Source organism: Anas platyrhynchos, chromosome 27 (assembly GCF_047663525.1).
Source record: "Anas platyrhynchos isolate ZD024472 breed Pekin duck chromosome 27, IASCAAS_PekinDuck_T2T, whole genome shotgun sequence".
Lineage (NCBI taxonomy): Eukaryota > Metazoa > Chordata > Aves > Anseriformes > Anatidae > Anas > Anas platyrhynchos.
Genome location: NC_092613.1, coordinates 5,787,016 through 5,807,545, shown reverse-complemented (window position 1 = coordinate 5,807,545; position 20,530 = coordinate 5,787,016). Strand labels below are relative to the sequence as shown.

General features: G+C 46.9%; 1 protein-coding gene across 17 annotated transcripts in view; it reads right to left on the bottom strand.

Moving 5' to 3' along the window:
- USP49 (ubiquitin specific peptidase 49) overlaps positions 1 to 17,998 on the bottom strand; it is a 33,550-nt gene extending 15,552 nt beyond the window's left edge. For 2 of the 17 annotated variants that reach the window (XM_038168240.2, XM_072028368.1), the window contains exons 1-4: positions 17,643 to 17,735; positions 8,373 to 8,456; positions 1,854 to 1,899; positions 795 to 939 (exon numbers count right to left, since the gene is read on the bottom strand). The gene's annotated coding sequence lies outside the window, so the exon portion shown is untranslated. Of the gene's footprint in view, positions 1 to 794; positions 940 to 1,853; positions 1,900 to 2,218; positions 2,409 to 2,581; positions 2,635 to 8,372; positions 8,457 to 11,309; positions 11,694 to 12,981; positions 13,190 to 15,328; positions 15,474 to 15,805; positions 15,981 to 16,481; positions 16,792 to 17,642; positions 17,736 to 17,839 lie in introns of those variants that run through there. The other 15 variants (XM_072028365.1, XM_072028363.1, XM_038168248.2 and 12 more) reach the window with 15 other exon arrangements.
- Positions 17,999 to 20,530: the final 2,532 nt, after the last annotated feature.

The window sequence follows — 20,530 nt, the reverse complement described above, 5'->3', positions numbered from 1 at the left end:
CATATTTAAAATGCTCTCTTTTTGTACCAGATGTAAAGACCTAAAAAATACCTAAAAAGACCTATAAAAATACAGATGTCGTGTCACATCGATTCCAATTGCAGTTTTCCTTCAACCGACTACATTATTTCTGTGCACAATATTTTTAAGAGCAGTTTTTAGTATCAGCAACAGAGATTGGATTGACAAGCTCTGCAGAACAAAACTGTCTATCCGTCTACTAAGGATGGCCCAGACATCTGCCAGTGTGCCCTACCCAACCCGAATGGCTCGCTTCCAGAGAGAAAAACATTAATTCAGTCCACACGTTTGATCTTTAGCTGCCCTCTTGAAATTGATACATACAAAATGAATTTGGAATTGGAATGCGTGTCATCAGGAACTAGATGGAGGTTAGCAACTTTTCAGAGAAGCCACAAAAATATCAGGTAATGGCCATAACCAGACGTGGTCTATATGCGATCTCAAGTCTGCAGGCTTTATGTTCTACCCTCAAATTCTCCGATCTCCCTCACCCTCCCAAATAGTTTTAACGTTTAAAAATCATCAGGGGGAAAAAAATGAAATGCGTAACATCTTGTTAGAGTAAACCTAATGAAACGTCTGCATGCGTACTTGTTTGCATGAACACGAGTCCGTGTGTTTTATAAAAGATATTCAGTTGTACAAGGAGAACAACTGAAGTGCCACTCCTCATGCCAGCAGTGGTGTCTTTTGTGCAGTCCTGATACAAGTGAAAGCCATCACGGCACTGAAACAGCACCCAGGCCCACCCACACGCACGCATTACTCACTGAGTCATGTCTAAACATTCTTTCCTTCACGACACGACGTCCAGAGCCTGGAACATCCTCATTTCATCCAAAGGAGCCTTGGTGGTTCTTTGAGAATTTAATTACTACTTAAGTCTTCATTGTAAGGCAGCGCAGCTTCAAAACCCTAGAGAGAAAATATTCTTGTGATGCACATAAACTAAGAAAGCAAACAAGGTTGCTTTTGAACGCAATTAGTCCCCTCAGTGCAAGAGCTACTGCGGAAAACACATTTATTCTACGGAACAGAATTACCTCAAAGTCAAAGCACGAATGCATTTAGGAACTCAAATACTTAGACGTTAAAAAAAAAAATCACAGGGAAGATGCACTTGGAATTTCATTTTCCTGCTTTCATTTCTGATAATCTGTAAGTCTGCTGATCACACGTAGCCTCTTCATCCTAAGTCTTTTGTAGTGGTTGACCCAACATATGGCAGGGAAAAAATCCGAGCAAAAAAAAAAACGAGTAAAAACGTGCACCTCCTGGGATCACTTCAATTTTGGCTGCTTCGATAACTTGGTGAAAGGGGGGAGGAGATTAAAAAAAATCTGTCCTGAATTAAATTTCATTTCTAAATGATTTTTTGCAAACAACAAAAAAGAAGAAAAGAATAGTTGTCAAGTGTAAACTGCAACTAAATAGAGGAAAGAAAAAATAGGAAAAACCTGCATTTTGCCAAAGGCAAAAAAGACTAAAAAAAAATGTATCTGGTATAACAATCCAAGAAAGAATTAATTAATTTGCTCATATATATCTGGCTACAGTACTTCAACAGAATACAAAGTGATACAGGGGACGGTGATGACATGCACAAAGTGGTTACAGATGTCACAGACAGTGTCAGATCAAGTATTTAAAATAATTAGTTAAAAAATCACTTTACAAGGGACAGAGTTTAGCATAACAAAGGCAACAGCACACCTTCCGAAAGCTTTAGGATAAATATGGAACAACTGCCTCTGAATGGCATACAGAAAACCTTTCTGACCAGGCTAAGAAAACTTATTTTTAATGGTCCTAAAATGATGCAAATTTACCTCAATTGCTAACTCTTTCCACTGATATCACTGCTAAAGATGAAATCTGTTAAAGAAAAAAAAATAAATATATATATATAAAATAATATATATAAAATCAAAGCTTTTCTGTTCTTTAACTCTCCTCGTCTTCAGATTGAAGCTCAAGTGGCCACTTCAGAATTCATCTCAACACAGTGATTTTTTTTTTCAGTGTCTAAATAGCCCTTTCAGTTATCTGCAATAGTTAAAATCACTACACCTCGCACTTGGACGGTGTTCATTCACTCAGAAATCCCAGGACCTGGAGAGACTTTTGGAAATGCGACAGTAAACAAAGGACGGGTCCGGTCTCCTCCTTCCAAGTTGGAAGCGTCCCTGCTCACCTTTCTCTCGCCTTCCTCCCAGACCTCTTTTCCCCCTTCTTCTTCATTTTCCTGCTCAAGCCTTGCTAGAAATTCGTGGAATAATCCCGTCTAGCCTTGGTGAGACCAAGTGGCAGAGATTCCAGCTTGAAAGAGTATAGACACTATGGTAACATTGACAGCCTTCATTTACATAAAAGAATACTAATTATGTTGTATCATCAACATCTGTGATTCTGCTCACTGCCATATGCGACAGTGTTGGGAATTTAACCCTTGAGTCTCGCAGGCATATCCGATATTTGTTCCATCTAACAAAAAATGGGCCTTCTGGACGTTATTTCCTAGAGATGGATGAAGCAGCTGCCCAGCGCAGTCACTCACCAGCTCTGCAAGGTCTCGGGACACAATATTTTCCAAAGGGCGCTGGATTTATCCTCAATTTCCAAGCAAAAAAAAAAAAAAAAAAAAAGAAATAAGAAATAAGGCTGATATGTTGCTAGTTTCAGCTGGGTAACAGGCTACAAGGAAATCAATCACACACCAGATACAGCGCATTAAAGAATCATGTTTAACAATGAACTGGGCTGTCAGTATATAAATTACAAGCCTTTTGTCAACTGCTTTTGCTTTTCCTGTGTGGGCCAGCAAGATTTCCTGTTTGAAAAGAGGACAGATATTTTACCAACTTTGGTCGGTTAACAAGGCAGCTTTGTTACACCTTCGCTCAGTTATTCTCAGGACAAAAGCATCTTTGATGCTGCCTGCGATGTTCCCCACCTGTTTCTCTTTAGGTACCTACAAACACTTCCCTCGCAAATCTAAACCCTATTAAAAAAAAATCCCACATACGCTGGGCTGCTCTGTGAGTTAGACATAAACGCTGCTCGTTTAACCCAAACGACTCAAATTATGCATCTTTCCCACTTCCCCTCCCAAGGCTGTTGTCAGATAAGATCCCCTGCTTCTCCTCGCTGTGGTTTTAATGCCCGAGCTGTGCAGGGAGAGCAGCCTGCCCGAGCACCGCGCTGCTCACTGAGCCTCTGCCATGCTCCACATTTAAGATTTTCTCCTTCACGTTACGGATGCACATTAGACTCACGTTTTTTGACTCCTTCCATGAAAAAAATAATGAAAAGAGGCTCTCCGGCATTGTGCAACACGTACTGATGGCAGCTGGAGCGTCTGCAGGTTCAGCCTTGCCACCCCACACGCAACCTGATTACTAAATAAGTCAGGGGAAGACACATGCACACAATTAAGCCCAAAATTTGTTCCTCTGTTTTATGTAGGTAAACAAACAGCTTGCCACAACCTCCTAGAAAGGAAAAAAAACATCGCGCTAGCAGGAGAAATTAAAAAGCCCTGATTAAAGGGAAACACAGAGATGAGTCAGAACCTGTACACAGTCGCACAAGGCAGGGAGGGGGGAACCCTGCCAAGATTACAGAGTTGGAGCCATTTAAGATAAAGCAACAACCGATCCCAAGTTTCTGTGGTTGATGTGACAGTCTAGGATAAGCCATGAGCAGGCAGCGTAATAATGGTGAATTAACATCTTGCATTTTAAGGTCTTGGAAAGAAACTACGAGAACTCCTCTCTTGGCAATCACAATATAACATCATAGTAATAAAATGTATTTTTTTTTCTTGGTTTTACGATTTCTTCCATCAAGGTGGATCTCATTTGAAGAGATAGCTATATGGCTAGAGCCATCCCTTCCTGCCTGCCTGGACCTTTTCCAGGTAAGAGGTGGGGGCAGGAGGAACAATTTCATTGATTTCCACGGAGCAGTGGTACCCGAAGAGCGTGGAGCTGCATTACAACTAGCCAGCTCCTCTTGGACTACCAGGAACGTTCCAGAGACAATCTGAAAAATTCTCACCTTGCAAATAACTTAAACACATTTAAACACAAGCTCAGACCCTGCTTTCTTTACCTGTATGGCTCGTAAGCCTGGGAAAGCTTATTGCAAGATCCTGCAATGACTTCAAGAACCAAACGCAGCAGAAAATCTTAACACTAAGAGAGTGTTAAAATAAAACACATGACTTTGTTATATTCCTTTGTACCATTGTTACACGTTTGGAAACTGATTAAAGCCATCTGCGCAGATCTGTTGACATTTGCTACTTTCTTTTTCTAACTAAATGTCTGTGAAGTTAAAGAAAAAAAGTTTATGGATCAGGAAAGGCGCTGGATGCTTAGCCTTGGAAACTCGGTGCGCTTCCCATTTGTTCAAGGGTTGGCTCCAGAACAAATAAGAGCCCGGAATACCGGCACAAAAATCCTTCAGCTGCAATCTGGAAGTCATCTCTAAAAGACAGGTGGGAAGCTCAGACTGAATGATTCTTTCATTCATTTATCCCTCTCCCGGGAGTGGCAAGAGTGAAACACTGCAGCATTTCAGCGGTCCGCGGGGAATTGCTATCGCATTAAATAAAACACGCCTGCCTTTCTTGCAATTCTTGTTTTGTTTTAAAACACCGCAGGAAAAACATCCTAAGATATTCTGGGGTTCCATCAGAACTAGGTATCCTACACAAATACACGCCATTTCACCCCTGAAGTTTAAAAATCTTCGGTGCAAAAATCAAGAACCTTCCAGGCCCCCTGCCCCCAAACAATTTTCTCCAAACAACTTCAGAGAGGAACTTCTAGCCTGCTGCAAATACTCGAAAATGCAAATTAAGGAGTTATCAGAGAGAACATATAGCTAAAAATTGCATACAATTACTCAAAAACTTTATTCCTCTGATTATTTTAACCTACCCATTTGTGAGGAACCAATTATTCAACCAGATGTCTAATGAAAACATGTCATCTGAGCTGCTCGGGATTTGGGGAAAAAATCTCCCTGCTGAAGGCAGCCACGTTCCTCCACCAGCAAAAGCCCTCCACGTGCTCACAGCAAAACTCCTACCCCATGCTCAGTTCCCAAAGCCTGTGGGAGCCAAGAAATGGCACCTTGCACACCGAAACATTGTGCAATTGGTATTTCTTTAGAGAAAAGGAAGAGCTCCGTGGCCCCATCACCTGGGCAGGTCTTGTCTGTCCTTCTGAAGTTGGGCACGGTCCACAGCTACCAGCTCGGGCAGCACAGCAGAAAACACTCCACAAGCTCTCCCTCCACTTCTTCTCCCAAGAGCCATCCGCTTGGCAGAGTGAGAATGGGTTTGGGTTTCTCCCTTTACTCCTCCAGTCCAAGCCCTGCTGGTTTCAGGCTTTCAGATTGCGCCTCCGAAGATTAACGGCAGCCCTAGAGATTTTTTTTTTTCAATTATACTGAAAGCATGTTTTATTAAAAATTGTCAGCTTTATATCCTACAGTGGCTGGCTTCTCTCTATCCAAGATGACACACTATCGAGTTAGTTACAGGCAAATTAACCCAACTGACAAAAAAAAAAAAAAAAAAAAAAAAAAGAAGTAACGCTCGGAAAATTTACAGATGATTAGGTGTACGGGGTTTCTTTGAAAAGGCAAGCAAAGCAGTGAATTAAATAGCTACTGTGAATACATGAATAAACCACAACTTAAGAGACACGCAGACAAATAAGGGCTCTGACTAGCTGTGACAGGAGCCTTCAGCTGTGACAGCAAAAGCAGTCGCTGCTCTCACCTCCCTCCTGTCCTGGCTGCGATCACCACGAGCAGGATGGGCGCTCGCCCCGAGCTGCAAACCCCACGGATTTTATTTCTCTGGAGCATCAGCTGCAAGGGCAGCAGCTCAGCAATCTCCCAGAGCCCTGAAAGAGAACTCCTCTGTCCAAATCCCAAGTTTATGGAGTTCTGGAAGCTCTCACATCCCCGTCTGGGAGGTGGCTAGCGTCCCACACGTGCTGCCACGAGCCCGGAGGATTTTGTGCAAAAGACACCGCGTGCCCAGCACACGGCACCATGCATGCAGCCCTGCTCCAGTTCGAAGCTGCAACCACAAGGGAGCTCGAATAAAACAGGACTTCACTGCCAAATTCCATGGAAAGTTCTGCTTAGTCCTTTAAGTTAATTATAACTATGTCAATGTTAAACTGCTGCTGCGAGTGCACGCGTTGCTGCGGGCTCAAATCCAGAATCTGGGGATTCATCGCCTTGGGGAAGCTCAGCCATCCTCCCTAGGAAGTTCCTATAGTTTTAGGGGGATACCTGACCAGGATGACACCACTTGGTTCGCATTTCCATCAGCTGGTGGATGTGAGCGTCCCAAAACTTCCAAACCAGAGGCATTAAGGTCCCAGTCCCACAGCACACTGGATATTAAACCCATCCCACACCAGGCAGCAGCAGAACCCATCCATTCTGGACACATTTACCCCAAATTGAGCTCCCCAACAGACCACACCTGCAGAAAACGTAACATTCACAGGTTCTATCTAACCACCAAGCATCACAGAAATTGTTAAAGCTGCATTCAATCCAGTGCTCAGAGCTTCCCTGGGAAAGGAGCAGCGATGGGAAAACATTCTTTTTTTCCCCTAAAACGCTGGAATTTTGAGTACTCCAGGAAAAGTTTTAACGTCCCACAGGCTGTTTTAAACATGACTGCCATTCTAAAATCTACGGCCTCATATAAACTGAAATTTTTTGCAAACATGCTGATGAAGCCTGAACAGAAAGTACAAAGCCCCCCAGCCCCTGCTCCTAAAGCAAGGCAATGCCTGGAGTCTACAGGAACCTCCCCCTGCCTTTTTTGCTTGCTGTGCTTGCTGAGCTGCTTTGGACATCCTAGCCCAACCACCGCTTCTGCAGATAGAAACTTCCTTTACCAGAAAGGCTCGAACCAAAAAGTTAGAAAAACACCAAACTGCTTTTCTGGGGCTAGAAAAAATTTACAGCTAAACCAGAACGCACGCTGCCTGTGTCCTCGAAGAGCAATCGCTCCCATTTTACACAGGCCAACAAATAGTTTCAAATGTGCATGTGTCTTCTATCTACATTCCTTCCTGATGAAGATTCTCTTAAACTGGAGACAGCTCAGCATCCACTAGGGATATATCTGGCAGTTTATGGTTTGAAAATAATCACAAAAGGGCGAAGGCAAGGCGAGTTTCTTCAGCTCGCAAAGCGTTTTAATACAGCCCTCCTTAGAAACTCGCCAATTTGCACAGCTATTCAAATTCCCCAGCCATACGAGTTGAAGCTTGGAAGTTTTTAAAAATTAAAATATTTTAAGGATGAATATTTAAGTGGAAATATTAAAAAGATGAAAAATGAATATTCTTATTAAGCCAAACCCACGCCGTTTCTTGTCCAAGTACAAGAGATGAATAAAAAGAATGATCACCTTTTGAACCTAGATTTAAGATCGTAATTTATTCTTTGGGGTCACCTTAAAACGAACAGGAAAAAAAGGATCCAGGTCCTACAGCTCTCTGAAACTATGGGAACTTGCTACAGAATGGCTGCGGATGTTAAAAAGCATTATTAAAATGCTGTATACTTCTTAGTTCATGGTGTTCTGGAAGTTAATGTTTCTTCATTTATTGCAACACATTAAACCCCCCCCCTCCCTTTTCTTTCCATAGGCTCCTGAGGTTTTATTTTTGGTTTGGCTTTTTGAAGTGTTAATAAGCTGGGAAACACGATACAGATACACTGTATAAAAGAGGCACTCTGCATTAAAACAATTCACGATGTTTCCTTTAGTCCTAGTGAAACAGTCAAAAAGGGAAAGAGTCAGTGCAGCCCTTCCACTGGTAGTTACATCTGTATAAGCCTGAAGCAATTACAGCAAATACATACAATTTGAATTATCAGAATAAAACACGAAAAAAATGTTTTGCATTAGAACAGTCTGCAAGGAGATGCTAACTGCCCAATATAAAATAATAATTTCACTTTATGAGTCAAGCAAGCAGCTTTATAGAATCCATGAATTCACAATGAATTCTATTTCCATAATTGTGACAACAGCAGAGTGGCATGCCACGGGGTTTTAAAGTTTGGTACGTGTTTGCCCCTGAACATCACTCATGAAAAAAGCCCTCTCTCTCAGCCAGAGCAGACAATACCAGAGCTGTAATGGGCGTAAAGTCAGCGGTGCTGAAGCCAAGCGAACAGAGCTACACCCATTTTCACTATTTGGAAATCCAGGCGACAGTTTGTACTCCCCACCGGCCCCAAAGTGGCAGGATTCGTACCCAAAGCGATGCCTTTTTGTTTCCTTTCTCACTTACCACTGACCAATTCGGCAAGTATTCAAGTTTAGCGAGGCGGCTGGGATGGATGGAGTACGTGCTGACGTATTCCCGGGTCAGGACCTGTGCACAAGTGAACAAGGCAGATTAAGAATAATTAACAAGGCACAAGTTAAACAAAACGAGCCATGTTAGATTTCAGCGTGGCCTAACAAAGCAGGAAGAGAGGAGATAAAGAGCCATTCTCTCGCGTCCCCACTTACCCTACCTTATCATTCCTTCTAATCACGGCCTGCTGTGATGCAGCCAAAAAGCTGATTTTTCATCAGAATGCAGACAGCATTTACTTCTTTTGACCATAATCTTTAAACACTGTTTTTCATATTCAGTATACACCGCGTTCATCACCAATTCCCACATAAACAAAGCATTCAGAGTTGAGGCTGACAGCAATAGTTCAGGCATCAGATATTAAAAACACTTCACAACCACCCTCGACCTTTTCGAGCGAGAATTCCACCCAATTCCCAGCCACCTTCACAACACCACCACCAAAATTAAATGCAATTCCCCACCGCCTGCAAAGAGCTCCTTTAGCAAGGTCAGAGCTTACGTTTTGACCTGGAGCGCCTTGCTCCGTCCCCCCGATCTTTTGCAAAAACTGCTAATTGCTTCCTGCCGTTGCAGCAAAACGCACGCGATTTTAACAACCCAAACCCAACCCAACCCCTTCCATCTCACAGGTACGAGGCGAAGTTTTATAGCTCCAGCACGTCAAGAGAATTCTCCTGGCACCGCTCGCACACAAAACCGATGGCTGCAGCAGAGATCAATTTAACAGCCCTCGTATTCAGAAGCAGGCTAACAGTCTCTTCGAGAATCTCTTTGTGATAGACACAAAGACGGATTATAGCAGGGAGTGAATACTTGGTAAGTTATGGGTAGTCCTCCGCTGCTCTTCCTCCCCCATTTCAATTCATATTCATCTTGGCAAAATCTTCGGCAGACTATTAACTAATCTAAAACAACATCGCAGCTGATACAACACATAAAGCAATCAGTCAAACGAACATGTCAGTGCCATCTACTGAAGCAATAAAGCACAAGACAACCCCAGCAGGCTGGGGCTTATTATCTCCCCAGCCATAATGAATAGGCAAATAGTATTAAATATCAGTACTGCAGCCCACGGGCGCGTTTCGCTGTGTTTTAAGCCCAAAAGGTGTCCTCGATGCGTCTGAAGAGCGGAGGTTAAAACAAGACAAAAATAACGAAGGGTTCCCACACCTCTCTCCATCATTTCCTCTGCCTCCACTCGCCAATCAACTACTATTAAGTCTTGGAAAACCCAGCGAGCGAAAGGGAACAGCAGCTCGAAAATTGGCTATGGATTTTAAGGAATGCTGTTCACTGGGAAGCGGAGTAAATCTTAGCGACCGATTGATCCAAAGGCAACGACTTGTGCTCGTTTTTCATTTGCCTAAGAAACAAATTAGGGCCGGGATGCTCACTAAGCACCAGCACCCACGTGCAGGGTGCAGGGCAGGGGAGGTGCTGCTGCCCCTCGCCTCCAGAAGCTGCCGACCTGACCCAGCCTCGACCCAAGGCCTCCTCCGTTTTCGTGTCAACAAAGAATCGGGGAGATTTGCACGGCCTCAGCCGACAAGCCTGGAAAAATCTATCCAGGCAGCGTGCCCCTTCCTAGGAGTGCAAAAGGAGATGGAGAGGCACCAACAAAATGAAGAAATAAATGGTTTTTCTCTCATTTTTCCGCACATCCAGCCCGCCAGCAGGCGCACAAGTTCTGAGCCTCTCTTTCCTGGTAGATACGGAAACGTTTCACTTTTTTCCCCCCTCCTCAAGGAATTATTCCTGATTTGCCATGTTATGAAGCTTGTTCTGGCTGCAATCCTCTCCTGGAAGTCGCAGGCAGCGTGTGAGGGGTGATGCCATTGTCCTCCCCGCAGCACGCCGAGCGAGCAGAACAGGGTAGGAAGCGGGAACCTGCTTTGGGAAATATCAGACTGTTAATCTTCCCTAAGAATTGAAGATCCGCCAAGGCCCAATTCGACAGCATCTGTTATTTTAATAAATTATCGTACTGAAAGGTCAGGGTTCGTCACATCAATTTGTCTTGAGATGAAACAACAAAAGGACAAGAGGAAAAGGAAAGCGGGAGAGGTGAGCTAGGTTCTGATGTCACAGTCCTACGTCCCAAAAAGCTGTTCCTAAAATCCTCCCGTTTTATAACAAGCAGGAAATGATTTTTCTTATTCAAGGATTCATTCATTTCTAGCATCCAAAATGACAGGTCTGGGAGCCACGCTACCAAACCCCCCTGAAAAGTTGAGAGAAAGCGCGGAGCAAAATTCAAGCAGAATTTTTCAGCCCATCTTCGCAAACCACTAGTTCATGTCACCTCTGCCACGACTATTCCTTTCTCCCAAAATAAAGTCATGATTGTGAGGAGGATCCTCATCACCGCTCCCATTCAGGTGAATTAACTATTCTTAGTTAAATAGATTTGCTTCCAGTCTTAGTCTGATGACAGATTAACTCGTGGCTGGTAGGATTACGGACTTACCTCTGGAACTAAATCACTTTTGGATCTGAGTTATAGCTATTAGTTCTTTAAAGCTTAGCTGAACAGCTTTTAGTACCTCCTTTGTATTTTGGAAAGAATGATTAAACATCATTAAACCCGAGCTAAGGGCTCTTTCTCACAACTCCAGCGAATAAACAGTTAGCTGATTCGACTATTTCTTTTGTGCTTTTTCTTTTAAAAGAACAGCAGAGCTCTACATGTTTTGTTTTTTGTTTTTTGTTTTTTTCCCCCAGAATAATTAATACTATTGTAAGTCTAGAATACTCGTCCCAAAAATTAAAACAGATTTTCCCTGTTTGTGCGTTTTTTGAGCTCAGAAAAAAAAACAACACAACTTTGTTCTCCTTAGGGAAAGAGCTATCCAGACCAACCTGCTCCTTTGTACTCAGCACGATGCTTTTGTTCCCTCCACGTTTACTCCTCTAGCTGCGGGAGCCACGGCCAATTCTACGGAGACCGGGAGCGAGGCACTCGCATACAGCAACAAGCTAATGACTCCTCTCTACCGAAGGAATCAAGCACGTAGTGAAGCAGGGCTTATTTTCATGTGAAATACTCCAAATGCGACAACTCAGATTTCCATGCCACCAGCAAACGGTTTCACTACACACCAACAACACAGGGCAGAAGAAACAACTGAGCCAACATCTAAACAGGGTTTTGCTTTCAGCTTCCTCGTCCTCCTGATGTTCCCTCCAGCAACATCTGTAAGGAAGGCAAGGAGCAGCCTCCCCAAACTTTTGTTTCCTGGCAGAGGGTGGAGGTATTTAGCCATCAGTCCCTTGGTTTAATTAGAACGGGAGCCAGCTTGGTTCAACGAGCTGCCTGAACTCATCGCTTTTGCCTTCTACACTTCCAGGTTAGGAGATTTGGATGGGACAGGGAGGAGAGAAAAAGTTTCCCCGAAGAACCAAGAAGAAATCAACCCTGTGACTACTACAGAAGGTCACTGGGTGAAAAAGCTGGAGGCATCGCTCCTCCAGGAGAGTAATGCCATAATTATATGGTCTCGTTGCACCCCGACGAGCTACTGATACCAGATCACCTTGGGCTCCCTGCCCCAACAGCCAAGCGCTGATCTACAACCCGACAGCTGACGGGGTTTTCTTTTTGTCGAACCGAAACTTGGCTTGTCTGTTGGTTAATTCATCATGAAGCACCCGTCTGGCTCACGCTAAAGCAGCCACGATCTCAGAGTTAGGACGTCTCATTTGTCACTGTTCATTACCAAGTAGAGCAAAAAAAAAACCAACCACAAAACAACCCAAAAACACAACCCTAAGCACCCAAAGGCAGAGAGTGCCACCCTGCTCTAGCAGCATATCTATAGACACAAAAACACAGCCCTGCAGTCTGCTTCAAACAATTCTTAGCCCTCTCCCTCCACCCACCAACTATTGCCAACTATAAAAAAACACAGCGAAGAGAAACGCAAATCCTAATTAGTCAAAAAAGCCATTAGCTCCTCATTTGACTGAGTTATACGGATCCGCACGCAGAGGGGAAAAAGGCGTTCATGACAAATTGCTTTTGCTGAAGTGCAATGTATGAAAAAATTATCTGTTCTGATAGACTACAGTTCAATATTTATGCAGATAATGCTCGAGCTAGAAGTCAGCCACAAATCTATGCAATTTTCTTAATACACGAGGCACTCGTTATTCAGCTGGAACACATTTAACATACGACGTAACGTGAAATTCTAAACTACCTAAAACGAGTTGGTAAAGTTGGATTCAGCACCAGGCAGGAGACAAGCCTGGTCCCATCACACCAAAAGAATGGAAGGGTTTAATCTAAAATACGGTTTTGCTATTTGAATAAGAGGAAAGCACATTTGTCATCAACTTATTGGAACGGAATCAAGCTCAGAGCCACTGATCCCTTGCAGGAAACTGGGGAACAAAGCAGGAGCAGCACAGAAACAGAAGCCAGCACCGACTGCCCTCCTTAAGATACTCTTTTAGTATTTCTAGCTAAAAGCTACTTATCGCTTCATCTGCATATCCACCTAGACAGGCTGCAAAGATCCCTCTTCCGTACCATTTTTATTGAAAGTTCAAAACCTTGAATTGTCTTCGGAGGCTTTTCATAGCATGAGAGAGAGACCGAATGTAATTATAGGACAGTATTTCTTAATCAAATCTAAGCCGCCCACTGAAAGCGAATGGGAAAATATGGTTGCAAGGCAATGCTTCTCAATCAAGTGGACGGATTTGCCTTTCAAAGCGAATAAGGGAACGTAGCTGTGGTCACCATTTCTTAATCAGCTCAGCTGATGTCCTATAGAAGGTCTCAATGGAGGAACACAGCTGTGGCCCATAACTCTTGACTTGATCTTCCATGGTTTGACTGAAAGGGCTGAAAAGGACATAAATGCACTAAAGCTTTTCTCCATTAAATTGGGTCTTTCAAAACCGCCGCTGGGTTCACCCGGAGGGAAAAAAGACAAAGTTTATTTTTCAGTACACTTGGTGAGGGGCTGAGCGTAAAAGTTTTTGTGATATATATACACTGCACACTGAGGTGTACCCTAATAGATCAAACTTGCTTTTAACAGCCGAGATGGAGCATGGTATTTAGTAACTCCAGTCTTCTGCAGGGATTCCTGTGTCTGAAGATGTGTTGTTTTTTTTTGGCTAAAGCACCCTTCTGCATTCCAGTTAGGAAAGGTACAAAACAGGAGATAAAAAATCTCCTTAGTCAGATTTTTTTTCAAGAGTACATTTCTCACGAATGACACGTTACAAAAGATACATTTCAAATGCACTCCCAGTACCTCTGGGCTGTCAGATCCACATATTTCAATTTTCTTCCTCATTTGAAAAGGCGGCTGAATTACCCAGCCAAACGTTCGTATGCAGCGGGGGGAGGAAAGAGCTGCTGCCTTTCGAATCCCTGCCTACGTTTTCTTCTGCTTTCTCAGTGAAGTTCTTAAAAGACAGAATTCTCAGTGAATTACACGATAACTACCCAATTAGGGCAAGCTAGCTAGCGAGCCTCCTTTAAAATCTCTTTTACACTCCAGCTGTGCCCCAACGAGTTTGCCATTTTCTCGGAGATTTCATCCCGATCTTTGTACCGTGTTGGAGGCGCAATAGTTAACGTAAGTTCATTACCATCATGCAACAGAAAGCTAATTAACACTTAGCACAAAGCAGCCAAGTTTACTTTGTTTCTACCTATCTGAAGGCCGCTCAAAGTAATAAAACACTTCTCAACACTGGAGCAAGAAGTCGAGGGGATATCCTGCAAAAACAGCCCGAAGTAGGGTAACAGAGAACATTCAGATTTGCATTTTCTGTGATATTCTGCGATATAAATTATTGCAGATATCCTGACTAGCTCTAGACCATCTAGGAATTACCTCCCTATGATGCTGGCAAAGGATGGTGTCACCACACCTGTTTTTATGTGCTCTCTCTCCCCTCACTCCCTCGTCAAGGTGTTTTGTTCCAGCGCCGTGCTAGAGCTGCCCTGGAGATCTGAAGCCCACGGCAGGACGAAGCCTGCGTGCTGGGGCTGTAATTCCACCCTTTGCAAGCTACGTACGACTCAACGGCCTCGCCCGAGCCCCCTTTGATCTCAACTCTAATAAAAAGAAAAGTGAAGAGCATTAGCCTTGGCACACTTAAAAATATGAGCAAGCAACCAAGATGTTCTCATCTAGAAATTAGATTTTACAAATCTATTGGCTTCTGGTAAAGAAATCTGTTGAATTGGCTTATTGCAGCTCACGCTGTCCCGAGCAGTAATTCATTCAGGGTTTCACACTGGTGAGGATCGTCGTCCAGTCCCTGACACTGGTGAGCACAGCGGGGACTTCTTTCTGTCCAGCATGCCGAAAGCAAGCAGCCTGTTCGCTGCGGTTAAGGGTTTGGGGAAGGTGAAGTGTTTCTCCACAGAGCAATTAACTCCAGGCTGCTGAGACGAGAATGTCTCTGAAGGTTTCATTCCCCACAGGGGAAAAAAAAAATAAATTAAAACAACAACCAAAAGTCTTGATGAAATATTCAAGACGAAAACCACAAAGGTTGTTGCAGTAAAAGTTTTGCACTTTGTGTCTCAACCACTAGAGAGGATTCTTGTACTGAATTTGCTCTCGGCGTTGAAGCATCAGGTGGACAGTCTTTCCCAGCACGTCAGAGAACACAGCTCAGAGCGAGCTGTTGCTGCAGAGCTAATAAATCTTCCTTTTCTCCCACTTGATCTGAATTACTGTACGAAGTTACAGGCAAAGTTTTCAAGCAAACGAGCTTCGTACCTCTCTGTTTCTAACAACTTTAGGAGAAAAACCTCAGTTTTGCTTTGACTCAGAGCTGAGGTCAGCTTCAGAAACCTTTTTACACTTCTGCAAATCAAAAACGGGTGTGAAAGAATTCACACGTACCTTGTAAGAGAGCAGCTGGATTTTGAAGCATTTCCACTTCCTAGTGTAAATCTAGCAGCTAACGTCTTCTACTGGCCGAGGACTGAGCTAAGTTTCGCTTTGTGAGTCCTAGCACAAGTCCTAAGAAATTTCAGGAGAGCGATAGCTAACAAGAGGGAGAAAAAAAGTTAAAATAAGGTCTTAAAATCTGTAGTCCTTACACTACTTTCAGCGCTGGGCAAAGTACTCCTTGCAGCTCACTCTTAGGTGCTGCGAACCAATGATTTGAAGGAAACTAGGAACCAGTAAGCGCAGTCAGCACTGAGGAAAACAAACTGGAAGGTCTGAGGTGGAGCAGAGGAGACACAAACAAGCAAACGAAAGCTCTGAGGAGCCTCAAGGACCCCCCTGGCTGCTCCTCGGAGCTCACCGGGCCACACAGCCAGCAGCCCAGGCGGCGTTTGGCTTCGCAAGCCACAGCACACGAGGCTCATTCACCTTTCCTCCATCCTCAGGGGCCTCCAGCACGTCTCGTCAGCTGCACAACCCAAACCTCCTTCAGCAGCAGCCTCCGGACACACGGCAGCTAAAATCAAGCTCCGATCTTAACTCGCTGGTGGCAATTCCTCCCTGCAAACCGTCGCGTGTGTGCGCCTATTGCTAAGCATTGTTCCTGAAGAAAACACAAAACAAAATTCTTCGTGACAAATCCGACTTGCGCAAGGCCCGAGGACTGTTCCAGAGCTGAGAAGCTGCCAATTTCCAACCACCCTTCTCACTTCGAACTCGCCCCTATTAATCGGAAAAGCGACGAGGGGCAGAACAAACCCGCGTTTGCAGCTCAACGCGTGGTGTACGAAAGCGCGCCGGGCTCGGGAATATCAAACCCCGCTCACAACTTCCAAATATTTGCACCTCTCCTGTTCTCAGAGCAATTAAAGCCACCACCAAATGCTTTTGTTTCCCCCAGCCATCCCCAACCCGTGCTCACCCCCCTCTAGCCCCCGTGGTCGCTTTGCCTCCGTTCCTCCAGGAGCCCCTCGGGGCTCGCAGCCCCCTTTCCCCCTCCACACACCCCCTTTTAGGGTCCAGCCTTCCCCCTTTTAATCCCATCACCCCTTTTTTTAATCCCATCCCTATTTTTTCGGCTCGGCCCAGGAGCGGCTGCCACTACCTGGGGTGCAGTCAGGGCTCCACGAGCGTCTCCTCCGTAAAAAAGAAGCAAATCCCGCAAGATTTGACACCAAAAAAAAGAGCTTGAAGGAGCGCTCCTTACAAATCCGAGCTCCGAAGGAATTTTTCGGCTCGTCCCAAAATAACGGGGTGCCCTCCTGGCGTCTCTCCCCCCACCCGAGGTGCAGCCGGGGATGTTCAACCTCGGGTGGGCTCATCCCGGGCACCCCACAGCTCCTCTACTTCGGGGGGGGCTCTGCAGCTGCCCCCCCGGCCCCAAATCACATGAAATGGCCCCAAATCGCGTGAAATAGCCCCAAACCATGATAAAATGGGGCTTTGGGAGCTGTGGGGTCACAGCGGGGGGGTCGCTCTTACCTCTGCTCTTTCTCCCTGTGGGGGGGCACGAGCAGGGTCTGATGGGGGAGGGGGGGGGCGCACAGAAAATCGCAGTTTTTCAGCCAAACACCCATTCTTGCCCATTTTCCCTGTTCCCCCCCAGCTCCTGGCTTCCCAAGGGACTCTCCAAGCCCCCCCCAGCCCCTTTTTTCTCCCCTCCGGGGGGGCTCCCCCTCGCAGACAAAGACGGCGGCGCTGCCCCCCTCAGCCCCCCCCCCAGCAGGTTGGGGGACCCCCCCCCAAAATATTCGGGTGTCCCCATGCGGGGGGGGGCACAGACACCCCCTCACCCCCTTCTCCACACATTTCCCCCCCCAGCTCCCCTCACAACACCCCCAGGACCCCCCCACGTAGCCCCCTCCATTTCAGGACCCCCCCCATTGGAAGGAGGAGGGGGGAGCAGGAGCTCCTCACAGCTGCCCCCCCTAAAAAAGACCCTCCCCAAAAAGCCCCCCCCACACGCCCCCTCCCCTCCAACACCCCCCCTCATAAGAAGGGGGGGGGCCACGAGCCCCCCTCACCCCCTTCCCCTCACAGCTCCCCCCCCACCCCAAAATCCCCCCCAAAACCCCCCAAAATGCCCCCCAACCCCCCCCACCCCCCTTTCAAGACCCCCCCATTACAAAGGGGGGGGGCTCAGGACCCCCTCACTCCCCCCCCACCCCTCCCCGGACCCGAACCAAGCCCCCCAGGGGGGAACCTTTCCCCCTTCCCCCCCCCCCTCAGAGGGGGGGGTCTCGCCCCCCCCCCCCTCTTTATTTACCGCCATCATCAGCACGCGCGAGCTGTCACCCAGCGCGAGACACCCCGACCGCCACCGGCCACGCCCCCTCCCCGCCCATTGGCCGCCCGCCCCGCCCGCCCCGCCCCGCCCCGCGCCACCATTGGTCGGCGCGCACGCCACACACCGCGCTCTGCCCCTCTCTCCCCCTCCCTTCCCTATTCACCACCGCCGCGTACGCCGCTTCCGTAAGAGCCTTAGCGCCGTGGGGAGGGCTAACGGCGAGGCCGGACGCTGTTTGCGTAGCCCGCGGGGTGTTGTGGCGGGGCTTACGCGGTTTGCGTAGCCGCTAGGGAGAGCCCTTCAATGGCTTACGGCGGCGTAGCGGGAGGGCAGCGTTAAGGGGCGGGGAGCGCCTAGGCCCGGCCCCGGGCGGTGACGTAGCGGGCTTTGTGAATCGCGGGCTGCAGTTTGGTTGAGGCGCGCGAGGGTAAATAAGGATGTGCCGCAGACAAAGGGGCTCTTAAAGGGGCAGCGCGGTGTGTGTGTGGGGAGGGTGATTGGGGTAATAACCCTGAGGTGATTGGGGGGGGACAAGGAGGTGTCCCCTGACGAGCTCCAGGGGTTGCCATGGCTCCTGAGGTGACGGGGGGGGGGCACAAGAGGGTGCCCCCCAGTGGGGTCCAGGGGCTGACAGGGTCCTGAGGTGATGGGGGGGCTCTGGGGGGTCTTCCCCCTCAGGGCCGGGGGGTGAGGCAGCACAGAAGGACCCCAGAAAGCACTATTGTCACCCAGAAAGCACTGTTGTCACACTAAAGCACTGTTGTCCCACACACTTGTCCCACAGACCCCGTTGTCCCACATGTTGTCCCAACAAGCCACGCTGGCCCTACCCTGAGGTCACCCAGAGGCCCCCAAAACGCACACTCTGTCCCCAAAGGAATGGTGACCTGGTTTATCAGGGACACCAGCACTGAAGCCAGGATAACAAACTGTCCCCAGCAGGAGATGGCCACACTTCGGTGTCACCCACAGGCACAACTCACTTTTTTTTGCAGCCTGCAGGTCACCCCAAGGGTCTGAGGGCAGCACCGAGCTGGGACAAGGCTGCAGGCGAGGGGGCATGGAGGTGGCCCTGAGGGTAGGAACCCGCAGGTCAGCGGTGTCACAGTGCCACCATTGTCCCAGGGAACGCCTGAGGCACGTCACAAGAAACTCGTGCAGCAGCTGCTGCAACAGGCTTTTGGCTGCAAGAACGCCTAACCCCTGCCAAGGCATGGCAACAGGAGGACGCTGCTCCTTCTTGTGTGCTAAGATCAGGATGACAGTCCAGAAAAAAATGAAACGCAATTAATTCCTTTGCACAAAGCATTCTCCCCAAACCCAGTCCAATCCCAGTTGGTGTTGAGGCAAAGCACTGCAATTTACGGCGACAGGTGGGAGCCTGCTGGCTTCTGCCGTGGTACAAGGACGCTCCACGGCCTCCTCGTGAGCTCCTTCACCAGGCAGCCTTCCCACAAGTTCCACTTCCTCAGAGCTTTTGTCATCCTTCCTCAACACCTTCCCTTTCTGAGCAGTGCCCGCTCTGCTTTGAGCCGTACCTGCGAAGAAATCCACAGTCACGCACTTCTGAGCAACGGCTCTCCGCTGGAACGAGCCCTTATTCTGTAATGCCTGCTAAGAATTAAAACTGAAGATTAATGAGGCCTTTATGTCCTCGCTCCCTTTGTAAAGCCTAGCGGGGTGCAGCTGCTATGGAAGTTCTTCCTCATAAAAAATGCCACAGCATGAAACAAAGCAAAACCCTACAGACCCCCAGTGCAGCACTGCGGCTTGGGCTCTGCCTCTACCGCTGGAGCGTCAGTGACCCCGGGAACATCACTGAGCTTTCCCCCTCCTGGCAAAGCAGAGGCTGTGTGGACGCAAGGGTGAGACCCACATCCCCAGGACCCCCGATCCCCTCCAGGTCAGGCTTCAGTTGACTCAAAGCAACAGCACTGGCCGTGATTTTGAGAGGTGCAGAAGCAGAAAAAAAAAAAAAAGGATCCACGAGGCTACGGGAATAGAGCTTGGCAGCCTCTCCCTCCAGATTTTACATTCACTGAGAAAACACTGGGGAGCAGCAGGAAAACAACCTTCCAGACCATGCCTTGACAGGCAAAATTAGGGTGGTTTTCAATTACACTGGCTCAATCCATTAATGTAACACAATTGAAAGCCCCCTGAAGACTTGTTAAGATGCAGACTAGCGTGTTCGAAGCCACGTTAACCTGCCATATTGATGCAGGGGGGGCAGAACGAGGAGGATTACTGCAGCTAATAAGATTGGGGGGGGGAAAAACACAGTTATTTTGTCCGTCGAGAAAGTAAAAAGCCCCAGAGTAAAGGCAGCCCCTCGTGTGGGGCAGCTGATCCCCTTGTTTACAGCATGCAGCTCCAGCAATGGGTGTTTTTGCTAAGCCATAACGGGCTAAATCCTCGCCGTCCTCACACGCGTGGAAACCTGCTGACGTCAATGGCTGTAATGGTGTAATTGAAGGCAGAATGTAGCTCAAGGGGTCCGGTTTTATTACCCTAGGAACAGTACAATGTATTAATAAGAGCAGAAGTCCCCAGAGATTCCAGCACACGTTTTATATTTTTAAGACCATCTTTTGGGAATTAGGAAAGCATTAGCAACGTTCAGCGTGACTAATCCAGTCATTAAAAGGAATTTTTTTTTTTAACCTTAAGATTTAAAAAGGGACAGAGGACTGAAATAACTATCAGTAAAAAAAAAATAAATAAAATAAATAATACCATTTTGTTTTCCCAGCCACACTTAGCTACATGGAACGATGTAGGGCAGGGCAGGTTCTGTAACCATCCCTTGAAAATTAATAAATTAACAGTCCCGCTGAAGTTGGCGCACAAGTCAGGAACCTGAGCAA